The 22,030-nt window shown below is 45.4% G+C and overlaps 1 protein-coding gene and 1 long non-coding RNA gene across 2 annotated transcripts in view; one reads left to right on the top strand and one right to left on the bottom strand.

Moving 5' to 3' along the window:
• The window catches only part of PITPNC1 (phosphatidylinositol transfer protein cytoplasmic 1), a 1,067,253-nt gene that overhangs the window by 708,494 nt on the left and 336,729 nt on the right, over nucleotides 1-22,030 (bottom strand). The window lies entirely within an intron of this gene.
• Nucleotides 2,659-22,030, top strand: part of LOC144767288 (uncharacterized) — a 149,088-nt gene continuing 129,716 nt past the window's right edge. The window contains exon 1 of the long non-coding RNA XR_013598134.1: nucleotides 2,659-2,766. This is a non-coding gene — a long non-coding RNA (uncharacterized LOC144767288). The remainder of the gene's footprint in view (nucleotides 2,767-22,030) is intronic.

Genomic DNA, 22,030 nt, shown 5'->3' with positions numbered 1-22,030 from the left:
ATCTTCCTCCGGCGGTGGCTCTGCGGATGCGTGGTATGGTGGCGAGGGCGTGGCTGGTTGATCATAGCTGGCGGGTGGGCGTGTAGAAGGTCATGCGGTCGTTGAGGTACTTGGGGCCCAGGTCGTGGAGAGCCTTGTGTGCGTGGGTGAGGAGTCTGAACGTGATTCTCTTGCTGACGGGGAGCCAGTGCAGGTCTCTCAGGTGTCCGGTGATGTGGCTGTGTCGGGGAATGTCCAGGATGAGTCGTGCGCAGGTGTTCTGGATGCCCTGGAGTCTTTTTTGAAGTTTGGCTGTGGTTCCGGCGTAGAGGGTGTTCCCGTAGTCCAGTCGGCTGGTGACGAGCGCCTGGGTGACGGTCTTCCTGGTTTCAGTGGGGATCCATCTGAAGATCTTGCGGAGCATGCGCAGGGTGTTGAAGCACGAAGATGAGACTGCGTTGACTTGTCTGGTCATCGACAGGGAGGAGTCCAGGATGAAGCCCAGGTTGTGTGCGTGGTCCGTTGGCTTGGGAGCGGTGCCGGGGGCCACCAGGAGTCATCCCAGGCGGAGGGTGATGATCCCAGGATGAGGACTTCCGTCTTGTCTGAGTTCAGTTTAAGGCGGCTGTTCCTCATCCAGTCGGCGACGTCCTTCATCCCTTCGTGTAGGTTGCTCTGGCGGTGGTGGGGTCGTTGGTGAGGGAGAGGATCAGCTGGGTGTCATCAGCGTAGGAGATGATGTTGAGGCCGTGTTGGCGTGCGATGGCTGCGAGGGGGCTCATGTAGACATTGAAGAGGTTTGGACTGAGTGAAGATCCTTGTGGTACGCCGCAGATGACTTCGGTGGCCTCGGATCTGAACGGGGGGAGGCGGACTCTCTGGGTTCTTCCGGCGAGGAACGAGATGATCCACTCCAGTGCTTTCTCTCGGATTCCGATGTTGCTGAGGCGCTTCACTAGGGTGCGGTGGCAGACGGTGTCGAACGCCGCAGAGAGGTCCGAAAGGATGAGGGCCGCTGTTTCCCCATTGTCGATCAGGGTTCTAATGTCGTCGGTGGCTGCGATAAGGGCGGTCTCAGTGCTGTGGTTGGCCCGAAACCCGGACTGCGAGGGGTCGAGGGATCCATTTGTCTCGAGAAAGGCGGCAAGCTGTCTGTTGACGGTCTTCTCGATGACTTCAAATTCCAACATCTGCTATTTTCTCATTTTATCATCATCATCAACCTTAACGGTTATACAGGCACCTAAGACATGCTATTGAAATTCAGCAAATATGTGTCTTTGTGTGAAGCTGGATTTGGTGCCTGCAATAAACAACGGCATTCCCATATCCATGTTTTAACACAATTTTTAGGTCTGACATAGAGACAGCTGTAGCTGGTTCGCCAACCTCATGCAATCAAAATAATACATTCCGACATACACAAAGAGAGATTTTGGGTCAATCCTCCTATCTCCTGGACTGTTCAATTGGCATTATCGTTTTGCTGCTGCCCACTGCAGCATAAATCACGGAGGAAGGGTCAGCCCGCCTCAGCAATCTGTTCACATGACCTATGAATGGTGGCATTTTGTCTCCTCACATATGTACAGCTGCCTAAAAAGTAGTGTGCTTCAGGGCTGGTCGGCTAATACTTTCCTTTTTGAATTCTCTCATGTTATTTCTTTATAAACTTTACCAGTGTTTTTCTTTTTGCTTTGAACACCCTGTTTTATTTTAAAATAGTGCACCTGCTTCAAAGTCCAGACCTACTGGCTTTTCCTGTGCTTGTTGCATTCGCATTTCAGTCTTCCTTTTTAGTAGGACTAGGACTTCACAAGGCAATTTTGTATCAAAGCAAGGACAACGCTTCAAATTTAAGGTGGTCACTTTTTCCTTCCCTAGTATACTACAGTAATATGGCAGGAGACACACAGCAAAGATGTGTCTAGAAAATGGGGCGAGTTCTGGGTTTGCGGTTTGGAAAGTAAAATGTAAACCAATGCAGTTCTTGAAATGGAAATACAGATGTGGAGATGATACACAATAGCCCAGAGTCACACCTTATAAAGTGCTCCACCCGCCGATCAAACTACTGCACCCTGCTGAGAAGTGCTCTCTACCTTTCAACATAAGGAAGTGCTGGTACTCCACGCCGAACAGCGCCTGGCCATTTACGGCAGACACAACGCGTCATCCATTTCGAGGTTTCTGCTGTTATGCTCGCACACACCCAGCCTTTTGTCCATGGTCACTTTACAGGAACGCCTTATTCCCTCAGTGCTTAAGAAGGGGACGGTTAGTGTGGGTGGGTAGTCGCGAAGTTTGTGAACGTGGGAGCCCACCACGTCAGCGTTGACCACTGTGCGCGAGCAGTCTCCTGCGTGAAGTTTAAAGCACCTAGAGCAGTGTTCTTCAATCTGTGGGGCGCGCCCCACTGGGGGGGCGCGACACCTTCCCAGGGGGGCGCGCACTCCACGCTGACCTTTGTTCCCTGCCTTCTTGGAGGACTCCGGTATTTGAAAGGGGGAGGGAGGGGAGCTCGATGGCATCTTTTGTGTTGCTAAGTCTCCCAGGAGGGGGTTCATTTGTAGGTGCCATGCTCGAGCTGCAGTGGGAGGCAAGAGTAGCTAGGGCGGCATGATTTTAGAGGCGGCTGCGCCGGATGCAGAAGACTTTCACTTTATAAGCAGCAGAAACGAAACTAGTCTGTTTCCTGCATCAGGGCGCTGTGTGGTGTGTGACCGGTCCAGGGACCACCGGGCCCACACCATCGTTCCTGTAGAGGAGGCTGCCCAAGAGTACAAGGTATGTGTGAGGCACTGCTGGGATCGCAGCTTTCACTACAAACTGTACTGCTTGACTGACTGTGCCCAGGAGAACAAGGTACGTGTGAGGTGCTTCTGGAAACACAGTTCTTTTACTGGGAGTAATTACAACCTGGGGTACAGGGAATGTGCGAGATAATGCTGGGTAAGTAATTGTTATACTGTAGCTCCTTATCTATCCATAGCTGCCAAGGCGTCAGAATGCTATGTGTGACATTTTCATAATTTCAGTGTTATTTCGAGTGACATATCAATAAATACGAGTGACACTTTCTCACAGGCCACACCTCACCCTGTGACGATCTGTGAAAGGGTGGGTTTAGGAAGCACGCGAAAGGCTCCACAGACCAAGCTATTACGTCAGTCTGTGGCGTCAATTTAGGCTTGAGTTATTGTGTTTACGGCCATCCCAGGACGGGCTCTTTCATACTTAGTGGCAGCTTGCATATTTGAGAATTTATCCGATACTGCACTGCGAGCTGCCTGAACACCATAAATAACGGAGGCAAATAAATGTGGAGCTGCCTCACATAAAGAAACGGAACATACAGCGGGACAGACAGTGCAAGAATCACAGCACATTGAGGGGAATTCAGTTTCACTTATGAAGCAGGAACGGCACTGGAAACATTATCATACAGGTACGAATGCGCCTCACTATGTAGATCAGGTTTGTCTGAGGTGAGAAATGTCCAAACCTGCATTCTGGACGTCTTGGTTTAGTGAAGTTTATCAGGCTTGAAACCGTTTTTTCATCTTTATATCGCGCCACACAAAAAGCTGTAAATTTTGGAAATATTAATAAAGGTGTGATGAAAAGACTGTGGAACTCGAGAGCCTAGTTAGGGTCAGCTTAATTAACATTCTGTGATTCTGGGCTAATCACTTAGTCAACCCCGCCTAAAAAAAAAAACACAAATGTGCTTGTGTAACATAACTGGCGCTCATGTAAAAAGCCATAAAACCCCTTTGGGTCAAGCTCCTACTAAATAAAAGTTAAAAAATGTAAAAAAGAAATCCTGATGAGTGTGAGGTAACGTTAAGTTTTCAGGTAAAATGACCGGATAAGCAGCTCCTTCAAAAAAAACTCCACAAATAAGCTGGAGAAAAAAGTCAAAATTTATTCCTTTCTAACTGCTGTGCTGTCTTCTCTGCAGCACAAATGGGGTCAGTACAAAGCAACCTACTGCTACAACTACAGATGGTTCTTTTATCTCATTTGCAGATCAAATGTGCTTAATGTTGTGGCAGTAGACATTGCTAGATGTAATCTGCAGGGAGAATAAAACAGGCACTAACAACGCCACTTAGTGTAGCTTTTTATTAATGAAATTGTTGGTTACTCAATGGGTGATGTTTGGTGTATGAGAGTGTGAATGGGTGAGTAACTGAATGTGGGGGTTGACTGTGTGGGCAGGTAAATTTGACGACTGGTTGTATGAATTGGTTGGATATCCATAGGAAGCTTGATACGGATGGGTGAATATGAGTGAGTAAGTGTATGACGTAAGGTGGGAGAAAGTGAAATAATTGTTGGATGTGGGTAGGTAGGTAGGGGAATGATCTTAAGTGAGTTGAGTTGAGTTGAGTGAGTAACCGGGTGGATGACTGTGAGAATGATAAGGTGGATAGACAAAAGCTTGTTAAAACACCATGAGTTGACTGAAATTCAACCTGCTGTCTTCAATAACCTATTTTAATGACTGAAAATATAACAGTGAGTGGGAATGGCAATGGCGCCTTGATGCCTTCGGGTTATTGTCTGCGCGTTATAAATTTTATTCAAATCAAATCAATGTGAATTAGGTGAATGAGTGGAAGGGTAGTTAGATGAGAATGTATGATTGAGTGAGTGAACAAGTGTGAGTGGGTGAACAGTAGAATGGGTGTTAGTAGCCTTTGACCGTGTCATGTATGTGCATGTAACTTGCATGATCGAGGTAACTATTAGCGGCAATACTACGTGTCTCTCGGACATCTTTCCAGGGGCCCCTTGATAGAGACAGTTCTGTTTTTTTCCCTGATGGACTGGAATAATTCCTAAACAAATTCTTGTAAATACCGTTTTGTTTAATTTCTTTTTAATGTAATTGATGTGAGGGAGTCTATTACTATTTGTAGAGAAATGTTTGCTTCATGCAACAACCATAAAAAACTTATTGTATTGAATGTTATTCGCTGAATATGCCCGGAATGTGCGCGTGGCGGTCGAGTCCAGAAATTTCTGTCAGGTGGTGGGGGGGCCCAACATCTAAAAAAATTCAGCTGGGGGGGCTCAACCTACAAAAGTTTGAAGACCTCTGACCTAGAGTGATTCACAAAAGGAGTGTCTTCTACGGCGCTCTCTGTGCAAGCTTATGCAATGCACCTCTGAACTTCACTCTGCGCAGCATGAACTGTTTCATCTTTAAACCATGCTTACTGCAGAGCAAACTGGATAGCCTCAGAGGTCATTTTCAATCAAGGGAGGTCAAAGCTCTCTCTGTGACTAGCGCTGTACACACTAAGGTGTTTTTACATAGAGCCTCGGAAATCTTTCCCCATGAGTAGTGCTTTCCAGTGAACCACGCACTTGAAAAGTACTCTTTACGGGCATCATCGTACAGCTCTCTAAACAAGCAGTGGCAAAGTCAACAGGCTTTGCCTATGCGAGAGCTATTGGCTTTGCCAATGTTTTTTAGCAAGCCACGTTGTACAGCAGAGTGGAGTAGAGTACAGTGGAGAGTGGTATGCAGTGGCGTTGTGTGGAAAAGAGTGGCGTAGTGTGGAAAAGAGTGGCGTAGAGTGTCAGAGTAGAGTGGAGTGGCATAGAGTGGAATGGACTGGCGTAGAGTGTAGTGGGGTAGAGTTAAGTAAAGTGGCATGTAGTGGAGGGTAGACTATAGTGGGGTAGAGTGACATGTAATGGCATGGCATAGAGTGGTGGCACTGCATGGTGTGGAGTAGAGTGGCATAGAATAGAGTAGTTAGAGAAGAGCAGCATAGAGTACAGCGTCATAGAACACCATGGAGCAAAGTGGGATACAGTAGAGGGGCGCAGAGTGGCATTGGGTGGAGTGAGCAATAGTGGCATTGTGTTGTTGGGCAAGAATGGCACTGTGTGGACTGGCATGGCATAGAAGGGATTTGGGTGGAGTGCCATAAAGTAGAGTGGACTGGCGTAGAGTGAACTGGCATAGAGTGCAGTGTCATAGACCACAGTGGCGTTGTGAAGAGTGGTGTAGAGTAGAGTGCAGTGGTCTAGAGTACAATGGTGCAGAGTGATGTGGCAATGAGCAGAGTGCTGCAGAGTAGAGTATAGTATAGTGGCGTGGAGCGCAGTAGCGTAGAGAAGAAGGGTGCACAATGGAGTAGAATGATGCAGAGTGCAGTGGTGTAGAGAGCAGTGGTGCAGCATTGTATGGTGTAAAGTGCAATGACCTAGATTGCAGTTGTGTACAGTAGAGTGGTGCAGAGTAGAGGTTCATAGAGCGAAGTGGCGTGGAGTGGTGCAGAGTAGTGTGGCGTAGAGTGTAATACTGTAGAGTGCAGGGGTCTAGAGTAGAGTGCAGTGGCATAAAGGGCAATGGCTTAGAGTGATACAGAGTAGAGTGCAGTGGCTTATAGTGCAGTGATGTAAAGCGGTGTAGAGTATGTTTATGCATATGTTTATTGTTCTAGATGAACAAAGCACAAGCGCACATGCTCATAAAGGACTGAAAGTATTAGGTGGTATAAGTTTACTCAGCCATTTAACTTTTTTTTTTAATGCCTTCCAGTGGGTCTTTTTAGCAACCACCTCCTTTATTACCATATCCAGGTAAACCTGTACATCAATGGAAAGATTGGTGCAGAGTTTTTAAAAATGATCTTGTGGCCATGGATGCTACAAATGATTCTACAGCACATGAAGCTGCGTTGCTGTTCAATTGTTTGGGGTTGGGGGGGTCAAAATATATTTGATAATTTGCCTATAGTGCTAGCTCCTAGTGAGGAGGACGCAGGTGATGCTCGTGTATGCAACGTGTTTATGGAGACTAAAAAACTTTGGCTCTCCATTTTACTTGAGAGTCAAGTATTGATTTGGTACAATTTAATTTTTATTCAAAGAAGCAGTCATTGTCCGAATCAATTCATCAATATGCGGCTGCTTTAAGAATGTGTGGATAAATATATAATAGATCAAATAATCTTGAACTGTGCATTAAGAAAAAGTTCAAAAGTATTTATTGTGCTGTACCATTACATCGCTGGAGGAAACTATAAATATTGTGAAAGGTATTGAAAGATCTGTTGAATCTGTTAAGTTATCGGCAGGATAAAAAGATATTAGTGTATGGCCCTTGAAAAAAAAGGTTGATGAAAAGAAAAAAAATAATCTGTGCCCAATTGTACCTTAATATGTTAGAGGTGTGGATCCTTGGCACATTTGGGTAATTTTGCCAACTGTCCCGCGTAAGGAAAGAGGTGTACTAAATGTAAAAAAAAATCAGTCACTTTGTACCCATATGTAAATCTGAAAACATGCCTCCTGTAAAAATTTGTAAAAGTTTAGACTGTGAGGAACAATTTTTAGAAAATAAACCAACCAATGTAGTGTTGTATGGTGGGATGTGGTAAATTTAAAGAGTGCTAACATTAGAGTGGGGGCGTATGGGGATTCAGAAGTTGAAACTTTAGGGTTTTTTAAGACACTGCAGAGTTTTCCGAAAGAAGCATTCATACAAAAGTATATGTTGCTGTGAACGGTCGTGACATAATGGGATGGGTCGATATGGGCAAATAAGGGATCGTCCTGAAAACTGGTACTGCAACTCTCATTCCGTCAATTGACACTAACTCACAAGGGTTGGAGGACATTCTCAAGAAATACCCAGAGGTATTGTGTGTTAAATTGGTGGGGTAAAGGGTTTTTAACACATGATAGTGGTGAAAGCAGGAGCTATTCCAGTCACTCAGAAAGTCAGGAGTGTACAGCTGTCAGTTAAATCTGAACTTGAAAAACATCTGAAGGAGTTAGTTGAGGCTAAGTTTATTGAACCTGTAAATGCATCCGAATGGATTAGTGACATCATTATTGCTAAAAACAGGGTGGGTGGCATCAGTTTGTGCGCTGATTTGAGGCAACTCGATAAAAATATTATTATAGAGTGTCACCCGATGCCTAAAATTCAAGAATTATTATCTACTGTTAGTGGGGTTAATTATTTTAGCAAAACCGAACTTAGGGCTGCGTATCATCAAGTGCCTATAGAGGAAAATCTTAATTCATCCTTGTTCTTTGGCATTGGGGGCATCCCTAAGAGCTTCCAAAAGATCAGCTTTAGGTAAAATACCTTTAGATGATATTTTGTAGCCTAAGTAGTCAACTGAATCAGTTAAAAATGTACATATATCCAATGAATAAACAAAGGATATTCCCTTGAAAATATACAGTGAAACAATTTGAAACTCCAAGCAAGTAGTTCAATACATAAAATCAACAACAATTATGCAAAAAATCTATCGATAGAACAGGACCAGAGAAGCAGGCAGTTCTCCACGGTAAAAGAGTAAAATGATTGTTTCTACCGGGAGGACATGACGAAAGCGCCCCTGGTCCCACAAAAAGCTTTTAAAGAGAAAACCTGCCATCAGACAAGGAAATAGTGTTTGAAGACACAGCACGCCTACCGTTTCAGGACACCTAACAAACTACAGACTGCTCAAATTTAGGAGAGTAAACGAAAAATGAAGCAAATCACTACGCCGTAATAGACCCCCACATGATAATATCCAACGGATAGTTTTAAGGGTGATCTAACTGACCCCAGAAACTCGACAGACAGAACGTAGTGTCTTGACAAAGGTGGCCCAGAATCATATGTACCACCGAAACGCGTCGACGCATTTCATAGTATAATTCTTCAACTCGGACACCTGTGTTGACACATTAATAGACTGTGCATAACATATGGGGGTCGGATAGAGTTTGAATATACACTCAGTATTGCACAATTGAATGTCTCACTGTTGTCTGTCCTTGTAATTTGTTTCAATTTTGCAGGTCAATCTTGAATCCCATGTATTTTGATCATTTGTCTTATTAATTTTTTTAACTGTTTTTATTTGTGTAAGTGGTGCTATTGTCCACTTGGTATTTTAAATAAATTGTGTAATTTAATAAATTGTAATACAAAAGAATTTTTTTGCATAATTGTTGTTGATTTTATGTATTGAACTACTTGCTTGGAGTTTCAAATTGTTTCACTGTATATTTTTCAAGGGAATATCCTTTGTTTATTGGTTGGTTAACCCTACTTCCCTTGATTTTAATTTAAAGGGGTACCTCTCATTATTTCTACATATATCCAATGAGACAGTCATGTCTCTTTCCCCTAAAATGGAAAACACTTTATCGAAAATAGCATTATGTTCCTCCACTGATTTGGCAAACATAAGCAAGCTGTCTTGAAAAGCTACAACTCCTGGTACAGCTTTAAATATATGATACATCAATTTTTGAAAAACGATAGCTGCTGAAGCTAGCCCGAATGGCAGCCTTAAATACTTAACCCCCTCGGCGCTGTGCACATTTTCACCCTGTGCGGGCGATTTACATAGTGGGCGGGATTTGGATGGCCCCAGGCCATCCTCCGCACACACCCACCATGACACGTGATGGCAGGGGCACATCATGCGTACTGGAGGGGTTAAATGCCCCAAATGGTGTTATAAAAGAGATAAGTAACTGAGAATTGTTTCTCTGTTTTAGTGACTAGTAGTCTAGATTTGTGCAGGGGTATGCCACCTTAATGGAACCATTAAAAAGAATTCTGAGGAGAAATGAAAAATGTGTGTGGGGTGGCAAAGAGCAGCACGTCTTTCATGATATTAAACAAATGTTTTTTAAAGTTCCATCTTTAAAAACATTCTGTAATAATCTGAGTTGTGTTGTAACTGTGAATGCCAGTGCAGTAGGAGTTGGTGCTGTATTGTGTCAAAAGAAGAATGGTGCTGAATTTAATTTGGTGTTTGCGTCTAGAATTTTGAAAGATACCGAAAAAAGATGCAGCATGATTGAAAGACAGGCGTTAGCCTGTACCTGGGCCATTGACAAGTGCAAAACTTATGTATGTGGTCCTGAATGTATTCTCTGTTCTAACCACAAGCCTTTAACTTATTTATTTGGGTACAAAGGTGTGGCCTCAGCTTCCTCTAGATTGAGAATACTGGCCAGGTTACAGGAGTCTAACTTCGTAATGCAGTATATTTCAGGGAGGATCAACTCTAGAGCTGATTGCATGTCTCGTTTGCCAATTGAGGGGGCAGAGTTACGGGAAGAGTGCGAGAGTGCGAAAATTAGTGTGTTGTTGCTGCAGTTGACGTTGGTAATCATTATATGGGTGCTACTGAGAAAAAGAAGTGGTTAGCAGCTAGTGGTGAGGATGTGACTATGACCAAGCTTATGGACTGTTTGCAGAAAGGATGGCCACAGTGTAGACAGCTTAAAGGTGAAATCCTGAACATTGTGCATGTTGCTGAGGAGTTAGCTGTGGAAGATGGGGTCTTATTAAGAGTAGATACATTTGTTCTGCCTGTAACTTTAAGGCACAGAGTGGTAGAATTTGCTCATTCTGGTAATTTAGGGTCTTCATCCACTAAAATAACATTTTAGGCAGACTTTTTGGTAGCCAGCTATGGATAAGGATGGTGACTTAATGATGGAGACGTGTAAAGAGTGTATTTTGTCTAACAAACACTCGAACAACATTGTTACCGGCACCATTTATAGAAAGAAGTAGAGGAAAAATAGCATTGGACTTTGTGGGACCTACTAATGCTATAAGGGAACATTAAAGGTACTTGATTGTGACAGATTATTTTTCCAAATGTATTTACTACGATTTTGTGGAGGAGATGAGCCCAAGAACAGCAATACATGTCTAGGCCAAAATGTTTGCCATTGAAGGTCCCCCAGTCTGAAAATGTTAGAGATAATGGGTTGCAGTTTGTGTCTGACATGAAAGAAAAGTGTGTAAAGCATTATATAGTGGCTCTATGTAAAGTACAAGCAAATGGTGCTGTGGAAAGACCTAATAGAATTTTGAAGGAGGGAATTCAAACTGCCCTGACAAGTGGTTTGAATGTGGTGGATTCTTGAGGGAAAAGATAGGGATGTATCATAATATATACCTCATACTTTAAAAGGGGTGTCACTTTTTGAAATGCAAACATGTAGATTGGTGAGATCTAAGTTGGTACACGGTTGGTTGACTGAGAAAAGTGTGGGTAAAGAGAAAGCAGATTGACACAGATCGTGTGAAGAATAAAGTGAAACACGCTCAAGAGAAAATGATACGTCTGCAGGACAAGTCGGGCAATGTGAAGGAAGTCAATAATGCCATTGACTCTTGGATTGTGTTAAGAAAAATATGAAAAATAAGAGATTTAAAACAGATTTCAATTGTCAAGGGCTATTTAAGGTGGTGCAATGTTCATGCCCTGCTGTGAAATTGTGTGAAGGACGCTGGTGGTAAAAAAGAAATCTAGAACTATTTAATGAGTTTCAGCAGGTGGAAAAACGAATCGTGGTTTCTTGTGATAAATGACAAGGGAAACAATGTGGGTGGGCCATTGATTGAAGATAGTGTTGAGGTACAGAAAAGTGCTAACACTGGTCCAGTCATCACTAAACAAGTTAGGGTTTCTAAAAAAAAAACAGAGATTCTTAATGATATTGAGTGTTACATTTTTGTTGGAACTTCCTTCAGGATGAACACATTCCATGGTACCCATGGTATGGACACTCTGCAACCACATTGATTAAACTGTTATTTTTGTTTCTTGTATTTTTTTTTTCGTTCCGATCAGCAGACACAGCAGACACATACAGTACAGAGTCTTAAAAGCAAATAACACAATGTGGCAAAGACATTCTTAAATCAAATAGTCTGTGTCCATTCGGGACATCACTGTCAGGCACACACAGCGAGGTATAGTATCAACAAGTTTTTGACATCGCATGTAAGCTCCTCCCTCATTCCTCCCCGCCAGAAAGATTGCCTCCCATGTGGGCAGTGATAGGTATTTAGGGCCCCCACGTCTGTGCGGGAATTGATCCCCGTGCATATGCTGTTCCTATTCAGAGGTGTTGTGCAAGTAGGACGTCAGTGGTTACATATTTTTTTTAATTGGTTCAAAACATACATGTACATTTGTGTGTGTTCTTGTTAAGGAGGGAAGATGTTGTAGCGCGAGGCCGGATGTCACGTGAAGCGAAGGGGATATTCTAGAACTGGAATCTGATCTCCAGTTGACCGTTTGGGTCGGTTGACGGTCAGGTTTCAGTTCTGGTGGATGGGTGTCTGTGGGCTCCACTCAGCATCCGAATAAAAAATACTTTTGAAGATTCCAAGTCTGACTTACTTTCAACTGCGACAGATGGCAGGTAGTAGGTACACAAGTCACGAAAGAGAGTGCAAACTTTAACCATTTTCTGAGGTATGTTGGCCTGGGGACTGGGGCGCCCGAGCAGCCCATTCAAAATGTACACCAGCGGGACAGCAGGGGTGAAGCCCGATGGACTGACAGCTCTGGGCACTTCATGCATCTTCCCTGGGCAAAGCCAGCCCTATATATAGGCTGACACACGAACCATGTGCCTTCCTCGAGTGGAAAGTAACATTCCCTGCCCTGGGTCAGTGTATCCCTAGTCTAGCAATTCACATAAATCAAGCTGTCAGTGCATACTCTGGCGGCAGCAGTGCATGGGGTGCAGGGAGGGCAGGGAGGCCCTTGGTGTACAGTAACGAAGGGTCACTTCAGAGCACTGTAATACTATTTAACGTCACATCAAATCAGTTTAGGCTTAAAGCAGCCTTGCACTCAAATGTGGTCTCTGCAGAATTATCACTGCTTATTCAGTGATAATTCAACAGAGCCCGCTGCTGAGTCGTCATTTAAACCCTTTCGTTTCATGTGGGGGGATTTTCGCTAGTCTGGATGGATGTAATCATTTTCCTTATTTAATAATTTGCAACTATTTTTCGAAATTATTACTGATCAAAGAAGCTTTAGAATTGCGCTACTTCACCACACAAAATCAGACTGGCCAAGACCAGTAAGGCCGAGAGACACCTTGTGTTGCGCGCTCTCTGCCACCACGCACCCAGGGGTCTAAAGCAGGCCTCTGCAGTGCAGGTGCGTGCCCCTCCCCTCCCCCCCCTTAGCCCAAGAGCTAGGAATATCTCTAGACATTTGAGTACAGAGAGGCCACTCATTGCCGTCGCTGAAAACAAGTGGGGGACCCTCTGGCCTGCCCATATAAACACATGGAAGAGGGGCTGCCTGGCTAACGTGTGCTTACCATGAAGTGCGCCCCTGAGCCCCCATCCCACTGGTTGCCTGGGGCTGTACACCCCATCTGTCGTCGAGATCACACGCACAGAGCAAGCCAAGGAGTCATCATCTGACAAAACTGTCATCTCCGTGGGCGAGTGCCATTTATTATTTGAAATCCCACACTCGGGTGACGAGCCCCGAATGACAGCCCTGTTTAGAGTGTCATACGAGACCCAGCGCCATACTCATAAATATGGAAAGGGCGCGCGCCTTTGAGTGCATGAATGATGGCCTCGAAAAGCCACCGCCGCCTGGATCGGGGCGCGTGCCTTCCGGCTCGCGACGGGGTGGACACGGCTCGCGATGCTGCACTGCATCCCCTAGGGATGGCACGGGGGCACTCTTTCATCGCAGATCAAAGCACAAGTGTGCCCGCAGGCTGGGGCTCGCAGCACACGCGTCAGATTCAGGAGATGTACAAGCTGACAAAGCGTCAAGTCTCACGTGTGCGCTCCCTGTGCACATGTTGACTGTTGGGAAAATGTTTCACGTCAGTGAGCCATTCCCAGGTACAAGCGTACGCATGCGCAAACAGCCTTGCGCTCGTGTGTCATGCTGTCTCCACGTCAGTAGCTTTGACGTTTCAGACGTGTTCGTGTCTCCAGAGGCCCCACTCACTGTCCACTGACAGAGTGACCTCACTGTTTTTAGGTTAGCTTGTTGACCCGTAGTTTTAATTAGTGTGAGGTGAGATGCAGGTATTTATATAGTGTTACTTTATCAAAACAGCACAAACATAGCTGAGGGGCAACAGAACACTGTATGTTGTGAAGTGGAAGACAGAAATGTGCAAAAATAAACATATGTGCACAGGTATTTACATGCATGTGCATATGTATAAACATACTTGTACAAACATCCTATACATGTAAACATTCATATACAAGTAAACATTAATCTCCGTGTAGCAGTAATAATATTAAATGAATGGTGTGTGTTAATGACAAATTTTTCTGAGTGCCAGGGGCGTGCATAATTTGTGTCAAGAAAGTTTTGCCCCCCAAAATATTTTTGGCTGTAAAATATGTAAATATTATTTATATATCGCATATCTATTTAGAATGAATTCATAATGAGGTGTAAAGTCAGAAATGTACGTTTGACAAATTTATATTAAATTGTTTTCGGTCTGATAATTATTTTCCAACGGTACTGCTTTAACAGTATATAAGCTGATGGATATGAGCTACACAAACGAAACACAATAAAATATGCTTTTTTTTGCAAAGTGTGTTTGTCAGGTCTGGGAGTTAAGTAATAAAAGAAAACAAGCGATCCAGCATAGGCCTCCGCCTACTACATTTGATCTTAGCCAAAAGGCAGGGAAGTGATTAAAGAGCCTATGTAGTTTAAAGTAGATTGGGTACTTTGGAAACCTCCCTAGTCAGCAGACCTCAGCAAAACTGTCTTGTGAAGTGTTTCAGTAGCTTGATCGAATTAGAGATGAACTTACTAATAGGCCTGGGAGGAGTTTCGCGTCGCGATACGCGGAGTTACGTAAGTGTCGGAGTGCGTTAGGTCACACCGTTTGCTGTGATTTTTAGCACCAAGTGTTTGCGCATGGCTAACCTGAGGCCTCCCAGCGCTCAAGCTGCACCTTCCTCAATGCGAATGGATAGTTTCTCAACACGAGCAGTAGCAACCATTCGCAACCGCCCGGGTTGAGAAATGTCACTGGGAGGTGGTCTGGAGTAATGTTTTCCTTGCTCGCGCTCACCAACTTAACATTGGCGAGCGCGAGCGAGGAATAAACTCAGCTACGTGCAGTGGGAAAAACTTAGCAAACTCTGCAAGAGGAGAGGAATTTGCCTCCTAGGCATACTTTCTACCTGCGGTTTCTGGAACAGCAATGCTCAAGACCAGAAACTTGACTGCAAGTTTTGTCCCACCCTGTTTTGGAAGGTGAGTGGGGAAGTAGCGCTGGCAGGCAGGAGTTGTGTAGTTGTGGTAGTGACAGGTACGAAGCACCAGTGCCCTTAGCTCCAGAATCGCATATTTACTTCTAAAGACTGGATCCCTTGCTTAGTTCATCAGGCGGGAAGGCTTAGCCAGAAACCACATGAACCATACAGACTGTGAAAAAGGCTGCTTTAATGAGACAGGTGCAATTTCAGTTAAACAAACCCTTAGCAACTTGCCATACAGACTATAAGACTCTGCCTCACTAAACATTGAACAGACCTAATCAACCAACTCCCACCCTAAATGAATTCTTAAGCATTCCTATGTACAACAACAAATTCTCCTCACTCAAGCTACACAATCAAGAACAGAACAACGTATAAGAAACTTTGGTATTCTCCTGTTAACTCCCAACTTGCCCCATCCTATATCACCTCTCAAACTGAGGGTAAACATTAGTAAACTTTCCTTGCAATCGTAAAATTCAGTACAAAATCGTGTCTCTCAATATGCTGCACCTGCGTATCAGTGAAACATAACCAAACCAAGAACCATCACGAAACACAGCTGTCTCACCAAAATTGGCCACTTAAGGAAAAATCCAACGAGCCCAACCTCACACATGAAAAAAAACCTCTGGCATTGGGGGTAAGGTAGGAGGGGGTGAAAACCACTTTGCAGGTGTGTTGCACTGGCCTACAAAAGGCTGTTCAACCTTAACTGACCAGACCTTTGAATACCTGACCCTATTGCCCTGACTACCAGTAGGACCCTGTGGTCACTGTACTCCACTCGAAAAGCCCCAAGGAACAGGGTTCAAATTCGCCTACCTCTCCAAACCCACACTGTCCTGACTTAAGGAATTATTCAGCAATCAGCACGTCCGGTCCTTGTCCCCTGGCTGCCTATAAGTCAAATAGAATTCAAGGGCTTATATAGTGCCCACAGGATCAAACATTTGGCTGGCCCACATCCACTTCGGCATTTTGTCACCCCATACAGTGCCCGTAGAGTGCTTAGATCCAACAATCTCTTCTTCTTGCTGTTACCATAATCAAGATAGCAAGATGAGGGGGTTTGGTTATTTGCCTACCTGATTTCTAAGCTCTGGAACTCTCTTCCTATTCACCTTAGATCAAACAATAATCTGCTCAATTTTAGGAAGCAATTTAAATCGAACATCTTTGTAGGAGAGTAGGGTCTGCTATCCTAAGGTCACCCCAATTTTTGCTTTTTTGCTTCACTGGTTTTCGACTTAATGTGGCTGTGGGCCTGCTAATCAGACCCCAGCCTGCTGTTCTCTCTCTAAATTCACAGACATGTACTATAGGTACATCACCAATTTGGTACTGGACACCTTGTCAGCCCCTGTACCATGCACTATAGGTGCACAGGGCATAGGTGCATCAAAGGCCTACCAGGGGCTGCAGCATATCTTTTGCCACCCCTGGCTGGTACTTAAGTCGACACAACTGGCTGATCCCTCAGCTGGGGCAAGGTGGTGTAATCACCCCTTGCTTAGATATAGTATACCTATATCTAAACCTATATCTGGACACATATATACCTATAAGTCACTCCTATGGCAGGCCTTAACAATCCTGGAGGCAGAGTGCTTGGTTTTATGTGAAATGGTGCTCTAGCATGAGCTGAGCCTGTCTGCAGTGGTCGGAACCATTTCCGTACTGCTGTTCCAGTGATACTGCCATACCATATACTCTTAAGTGCATTATAATCCTCGCGGTTAATGCTAACTTTGGTTTGGCTTTATCAAAACATGTCGTTTTTGGTGTCATACATTTTGGAATACTACCCCCTCGCCAGTTCTGGCGACGGGGGTAGCATTCCACCCTTCTAGAGGGAGAAGACATGTTACTTTACTGAAAACGCGGTTAATTCTAACCAGAGCCCCAGCATCACAAAATGGACGCTGCTGCCACAGACACATGTCTGGCCTCCTGCTGCTGACCGAAACTCGGCAGAGGACGCTTGATCAAAAGATCTCCTGTCACAGGGAGGTGTCACACCACCCCAGACAGGAGATAGTGGATTGTAGCAGGGAGGGTTGAAAGAAACTAGACACTGCCTGGGACGCACATGGTGTCCCTGGGCAGATTCCAGTCAAACCGGTTCTGGGGCCATCCAGCCCCAGTCCTGGCGGCAAACTGGACAAAGGGAAAGGGGTGTAACCACCCCCTTCCCAGGTTCCACCCATAGGAGGGACCTAGCAGGTAATCCAGCCCCCAGATTTGGAATATAGGTGGGAGCAGTGCCAATGCACATCAGATTATCCTGAATGAAACTTATGAAACGAAACTCTGGACCCTTCGACATCCTACTCGACGTAGAAGACTGAAGAATCTCCCTTGTGGTCAAGGAGTGACCACCCTGTGCAAACAGGCACCATCCAGCACCTCGACGTTTGCTTTGTTGCAGTTCCTGCCGGAACTCGAGCGACAGAGATTGACAAGACCCAGCGTGCCTGCCTTCTAACAGCCCGATCCACAGTCTATGCAGAGCTGAGACCCGTGGAGGCGACCTGAAGCGTGGGAGCGGCCATCTTGGAGGAACTACGAAGCGCTGACCTGCAGCATCCGAAGCTCCCTCGAAGCTGTGCATTGGAGTTTGAGAAGCTCCAGCCCCGAGCAGCTTTTGCACGGAAGTTCACCCCTCCACACTCGACGAGTGCTGCGTGGGGCCCTTTTGCATTTTCCTGCTCGACGCGTTGGTCCGGTCGCTTGCCCGTTGGCTAGTGGCCCCAGTACCAGTGAACCTTTGAATTTGCTCTGCTAGTCTGGTTGCTCCAGACTGGCCCTCGCTCCCCTGAAAAGGAGCACCGCTCAGACCTTGCTGGTCCGAGTATTAAGCCATCTCCGAATCCTGCGTGGGTTGCCTTTGCCAAGGCCTGTTGACTCCGATCTTGAAGCCGACACCGCCGACAGCGAGAGCCTTCGTGGGACAGCTCGTGATTCACTCCAGGACATCCTCGGTGCCCCAGAGACCACGTGGCAGCGGAGAGAAGCTACACGACATCGACCTGATTGTGCCCGACATTGCCTGGTTCCTTCCTGGTTCCTTCCTGGTCACTGGCTAGTGACCCAAACTCTGTCCCCTCTGCTTTCAGGTACTCTTCAACTTCGATCCACCCTTGGATCGCACCGGACACTTCTCTTCTGGACGCCTGCAGCATCTTCATCTCCAGGCACCCTAGATCTTCGCGACGAAACCCGACACATCTTTGCACCTGTGCACCCGCTTCCTGTGGGTGAGGTAACTCTTGAACACCGGTGCTTCTGTAGTGGTTAACACCTCTAGTGTCTAAGTCTAAAGTTTTGTCCTTCTAGTCCAGTCGGAAGACTCCTAAAACTGTAACTCGATAACTTTTACGCACCATTGACTTAACATTGGTGCATGCGTGTGCTTCCTGCACTGCACCCGAATCCCGCGGGCTACTCCCGTCCTAATTGCTGTTAGTCCAGTATAGTCCCAGCGATTCACAAGGCCCTAGGCCTTACCCCTGATCGATTAGTGATTGTTATACCACTTTATTGATATATGGTTGGAGTGGCCACCGGCCTCATCCATAACTGTGCAACTTCTATATGTAATATTGTGCTTTTGTTTTAACGCTTGTGCTTCATTGCTCATAAAGAGTGATGGGGATTATTCTGAGAATAAATACATATATTTTTATAATATATAACTTGTGTGGTGTCCTTTCATTTGATATTACAGGATTGCATATGGTAAAACAGCTGGCTTCACATGTCCTCTTGAGTTAAACCTTTAGGCTGCTTAGTCCATGCTACCTCTAGGATAGCTTGTCTTTAAGGTTGACTTACAACCACCACCATAAGGGATTGTTTGGACTGATACAAGGTGTCCACAGAACTGTGGACATCATATACCAGGCCAACTTCGCGCATGGCTAACCTGAGGCCTCCCAGCGCTCAAGCTGCACCTTCCTCAATGCCAATGGATAGTTTCTCAACACGAGCAGTAGCAACCATTCGCAACCGCCCGGGTTGAGAAATGTCACTGGGAGGTGGTCTGGAGTAAGGTTTTCCTTGCTCGCGCTCGCCAACTTAACATTGGCGAGCGAGGAATAAACTCAGCTACGTGGAGTGGGAAAAACTTAGCAAACTCTGCAAGAGGAGAGGAATTTGCCTCCTAGGCATACTTTCTAACTGCGGTTTCTGGAACAGCAATGCTCAAGGCCAGAAACTTGACTGCAAGTTTTGTCCCACCCTGTTTTGGAAGGTGAGTGGGGAAGTAGTGCTGGCAGGCAGGAGTTGTGTAGCTGTGGTAGTGACAGGTACGAAGCACCAGTGCCCTTAGCTCCGGAATCGCATATTTACTTCTAAAGACTGGATCTTGATCCCTTGCTTAGTTCATCAGGCGGGACGGCTTAGCCAGAAACCACATGAACCATACAGACTGTGAAAAAGGCTGCTTTAATGAGACAGGTGCAATTTCAGACAAACCCTTAGCAACTTGCCATACAGACTATAAGACTCTGCCTCACTAAACATTGAACAGACCTAATCAACCAACTCCCACCCTAAATGAATTCTTAAACATTCCTATGTACAACGACAAATTCTCCTCACTCAAGCTACACAATCAAGAACAGAACAACGTATAAGCAAACTTTGGTATTCTCCTGTTAACTCCCAACTTGCCCCATCCTATATCACCTCTCAAACTGAGGGTAAACATTAGTAAACTTTCCTTGCAATCGTAAAATTCAGTACAAAATCGTGTCTCTCAATATGCTGCACCTGCGTATCAGTGAAACATAACCAAACCAAGAACCATCACGAAACACAGCTGTCTCACCAAAATTGGCCACTTAAGGAAAAATCCAACGAGCCCAACCACACACATGAAAAAAAAACTCTGGCATTGGGGGTAAGGTAGGAGGGGCGTGAAAGCCACTTTGCAGGTGTATTGCACTGGCATACAAAAGGCTGTTCAACCCTAACTAACCAGACCTTTGAATACCAGACCCTGACCCTATTGCCCTGACTACGAGTAGGACCCTGTGGTCACTGAACCCCACTCGAAGAGCCCCAAGGAACAGGGTTCAAATTTGCCTACCTCTCCAAACCCACATTGTCCTGACTTGAGAAATTATTCAGCAATCAGCACGTCCGGTCCTTGTCCCCTGGCTGCCTATAAGTCAAATAGAATTCAAGAGCTTATATAGTGCCCACAGGATCAAACATTTGGCTGGCCCACATCCACTTCGGCATCTTGTCACCCCAAACAGTGCCCGTAGAGTGCTTAGATCCAACAATCTCTTCTTCTTGCTGTTACCATAATCAAGATAGAAAGATGAGGGGTTTGCTCGTTTGCCTACCTGATTTCTAAGCTCCGTAACTCTCTTCCTATTCCCCTTAGATCAAACAATAATCTGCTCAATTTTAGGAAGCAATTGAAATCGAACCTCTTCATTTAATGCAGCATATTTCTTCCTGTGTCTGGTTTAGCGCTGGGAAGCCCGTTTGTGGGTAGCAGCGCGCTCTATAAAAAAAACGGTAACATAACATCATGATTTAGTAACAAGGACAAGGGATACAACACTGGGCGTGCTCGAGAGTGAAAGCAGGTCTTCACCCCTCAGGTCTTTCTTGAAAGTGAGGTTTGAAAACATCAGGATGAAGCAGTGACTCCAAAAGTTAAGACGAAGGAGTTGAGCAGGGAAGTTATGTATTGAGCCTCGTCCCTGTACTATATCATAAAAGCTGAAATTATATCAGCACAGGTGGAAGGCGAAAGGCTAGACCCTTGTTCAGAGTCACTGAAACATCGAAGTGTGCCTGCAGAAAGGCAAGGCAATATCAAGCATTTAACGAGCCAAGTTCCTCCACCCATGATGCACCGGGGGCGGTTAGTTTTAGACACAATCTATGCTGACACCAGGAGCATAACACAGGCCTTGCAGCCCCTTGTGCTGACTGGGCCATGACACAACAGGCCCCTGAATATCTGTGAGCCTCAGGGCCCCTCTTCAAATTCTGAAGGATTTTACGTTACGCTACTTGCTGACACCCAGAATTCCCTCCTGCAAGTTCACACACGTGAAGGCAGGCACCAGGCCTCAAGGGATCTACCGGCGCGTGCTCCCGGTGAGCATCATCGGTCGTGGCCGCACGCTGACCGTGTCAGATTCACCCGCGGGTCGAAACAGCCTGACATGGATTCCAGTAAGGGGGAAGTAGAGAGACACAGCGTGCGTGTAAAAGAGAGAGAGAGAGACAGGAGGGGAGAAACCGAGAAAGACAGACAAGATATGAGACATGAAGCGAGAGAGAGGCACGACCAGGGAGAGGGAGGTATGGGGAGAGAGACAAGAACGGGGGAGAGAAGGGAGAAAAAGAAGAGGCGATATAAGAGGGGAGCGTGTGTGGGTGTCCATAAGCTAAATGAAAGCATAATATTTCACGAGGGCTATGTATGCTTTCAAACCTTATTTATTGAGGTACGGTAAGGTGAACGTAGAGCTGAAATGTTAGACATGAGAGGAAGTGCGTTGCACAGCGCAAGCGTCACGCACAAGTAGCACTAACCAGAAAGGATTATGGGCCAGCTGTGCTAAGGTGCTTCATTGCTATGTTCTCAGCTGCAGCTGTCTTGGGTTATTTACCTCTGCATTGCTGGTTTCCTTGCCTCAGTGGTTCCTAATGCATGGGTAAACACTGGGAGCCCAGGCCTGAATATTTCCACATGAGTCACTGCTTAATAGTCTTGTTAGATTGTAGATCAGTGAGGAGGTGCATCTTGTGTTTTTTCCAATCCAATTCAAAAACGATTATCGTCTTGTCAGATGGAGGTCTTGCAAATGTGCCCCCCCCTATCAAGCTAGGCTGCTAAAATTAAACGGCTTTGCAGTTGGATCATAACAGCACGCGACCCCATCAACTAAGCAGCTGTCACCTGTGAACGGAAAGAAAACCTCGAAGATGTCCATAAAAACA

The sequence above is a fragment of the Lissotriton helveticus genome, chromosome 7 (genome assembly GCF_964261635.1).
Source record: "Lissotriton helveticus chromosome 7, aLisHel1.1, whole genome shotgun sequence".
Classification (NCBI taxonomy): domain Eukaryota; kingdom Metazoa; phylum Chordata; class Amphibia; order Caudata; family Salamandridae; genus Lissotriton; species Lissotriton helveticus.
Note: the sequence above shows the minus strand (reverse complement) of the source record. Positions and strands in the feature narration are given on the sequence as shown.